Raw genomic sequence first — 2,845 nt, 5'->3', positions numbered from 1 at the left:
CCGTGTGCTTAATGCCCACTCAACGCTAGGCACTTTACAAATGGGATCGTATGAGATTTTCATCCCCATTGCAGCTGTTAGAAAGATGAGTGAAAACAGAATGTCAAATTCTCATGGAATCCAGACTTTCTGGAGCCATTGAGGCTGGATCACCCCTGAAATCTTTAAATCTTGAACCGAAACTATCCCCTGAAGTCATCTTTGAACCAAATACTCGTAATTGTTTAGCCTAACTAGAAAAAGAATGTCTGCATTAAGCATTATACTCTGTCAAAGAATCATCTATATGTGATCAAATTGACAGCAGCAACTGGAAAGGATACCTAAGAAGCTTAGGGCGCAGTGAATTTGTGTTAATGATGGTGAAATAGTTTGGAAAAGGTTGTCAAGAAAAGAGACAGAAAATGAGGAATGTAACCAATGTCACTGAATTGTACATGTAGAAATTGTTCAAGTAATGTACGTTTTGTTGTGTCTATTCTCACCAAAATAAACAAAAAAAAGAGGTCAAAAATTTAAATAAACAAAAATGAGCGAACAGGAAACTGGGCAGTATCTAAAACCAACCAGGTGAATTGTGAGCTGTTACGATTTGTAACGCTATGTAAAAACCACTTTTCTAACTGTTAAAACCAAAAAAAGTAGAAGTGTGAGCATTACAGCTAGGAGTGCCCTCCAGTCACCACGCCCCTCAGTCCGTTGAGTGTGGTTCATTAATAGTCAAGAGTTTGCCTTTGGGAGTCCCACTGGGTTCAAATCCCACCTCTGCCATTTTGACAAGCTCTGTGGGGTTGGACAAGTGGCCTGAGCTTCCGTTTGCTCAGATGTAAGTGGAGGTGGTGGCAGTTTCTACCCCCACAGGATACAGTATTGTGATGCATAAGACATCTGGCCACAGTGCGGGCACACGAGGGCACTCAACAAAGGTTGTTGTTATTGGGTGCCATCGAGTCTATCCAACACATAGCAACCTCATGTGACTGAGTAAAACAGCCCATAGGGTTTCCTAGGCTGTAACCTTTACAGGAGCAGATAGCCCGGTCTTTCTCTCATGGAGCTACTGAGTGGCTTCAAACTGCCAACCTTTCAGTTTGCAGCCAAGTGCTTAACCATTGCCAGGACAGAGACCCTGGTTTAACAGAAGGGGCTCAAGTCCAGAGATGGGCCTGTGCTGCCCAGTCACTACAGATTGTAGGAAAAAATTACCCTCGCAGGTCTAAAGAGTATGCATCCAGAGGAGATATTATTATGCAATTTCATTTTACTAAAAAAGGATGTCAAAAGTCTCTAAAATCTTCAGGATTGAGGTTTAACATCTGTGTGACGGTATTTTACTCTTGCAGAGAACTTTATTTTTTCAAAGAATTTTCACAACTGCTGTTAATCAAGAGAGTTCTTCCTGAGGAAATTAAAAAAGGGAAGGTGGTCTGAACCCGTTGAATATTATTGCCATCATTACTACTGCCCATTGCCATCGACTCGATTCCGACTCATAGTGACCTCATAGGACAAGTACAACCACCCCATATAGTTTCCAAGGCCATAAATCTTTACAGAAACAGACTGCCAATATTTTTCTCCCACAGAGCATCTGGTGGATTCGAACTACCGACCTTTCAGTTAGCAGCCGAGCGCTTAACCACTGCGCCACCAGGGCTCCTTATCATCACCATTACTACCACTAACAGAAATAGTAGTTGTCACTCTCGTTAGCTGCCCTCGAGTCGGCCCCGACTCATGGCGACCTTATGTATAACAGCAAAACGTTGCCTGGTCAGGCACCACCTCCATGATCTTTGATAGATCTGAGCCCTTTATTGTGGCTGCTGTGTCAATCCATCTCACTGAGGGTTTCCCTCATCTTCACTCATCCTCCACTTTACCAAACATGCTGTCCTTTTCAAGCAATTGGTCTTTCCTGATGATATGTCCAAAGTAAGCAAGATGAAGTCTTGCCATCGTCACAACTAAGGAGCATTCTGGTTATATTTCTTCTAAGATAGATTTGTTCTTTCTTCTGGCAGTCCATGGTATATTCAATATTCTTCACCAACAGTTCAAAAGCACCAATTCTTCTGTAGTAGTAATAATAATAATAATAGCAATGTGTACTGAACATGTCGGTGCCAGGCATGGTTCTGGGGGCTTTATGTGCAGCATCTCATTGAATCATCCCCACAGCCTAGTGAGGAAGACACTCATTTTACTGATGACGAAGCTGAAGTTCAGAGAGGTCCCACACCATTCCTGCCTGGGTTTAATCTTCCCAGCAACTCTAAGATGGCAGCTATACAGAGGAAGAAACTGAAGTCCACAGAGGTGTTAGCTGACTTATCCAAGGTCATAGAGCTGAGAATTAATGACAGTGCAATTTGAACCCAGGCCCGTCAGTGCCCAGACATGGTGTCACTCAGCTCCTCAGCTGGCCTTGGAGTTCAAGACTGATTCCTCCAACAGTGCTCCTCCCAAACCATCTGGGCACAGCTCAGCCATCAGTTCCTGACTTCTTCAAGCTGCTGCAGCTGCAGGAGGTAAGGGGCTGGCAGGAGACTTTGGAGGGGCTTGGCTTATTCTCGTGCTGAGGACTGGAGCAGGCTGGGTAGGGGCTGGGGTCACAGAGTCTGAGCATGGGATTGCAGGTAGGCATGGAAGGTGGGCCTGGGGGAAGAGTCCAGCTCACTTGCTCCTCTCCCTCCTGTCCTCCTGAGGCCCGTGTGAGGCGTCACCAGGGGGAGCCAAAGGTTCCCAGGAAGGTGGTCCTGGTGGCGGCCCAGCTCCCCTCACTCTCCCTGTGCACAGAGGGTGGAGGTGGGCACAGAGGGTGGAGGTGGGCACAGAGGGTGGA

This window comes from Trichechus manatus, unplaced genomic scaffold, assembly GCF_000243295.1.
Source record: "Trichechus manatus latirostris isolate Lorelei unplaced genomic scaffold, TriManLat1.0 scaffold00069, whole genome shotgun sequence".
Lineage (NCBI taxonomy): Eukaryota > Metazoa > Chordata > Mammalia > Sirenia > Trichechidae > Trichechus > Trichechus manatus.
This window is presented reverse-complemented; position numbering follows the sequence as displayed.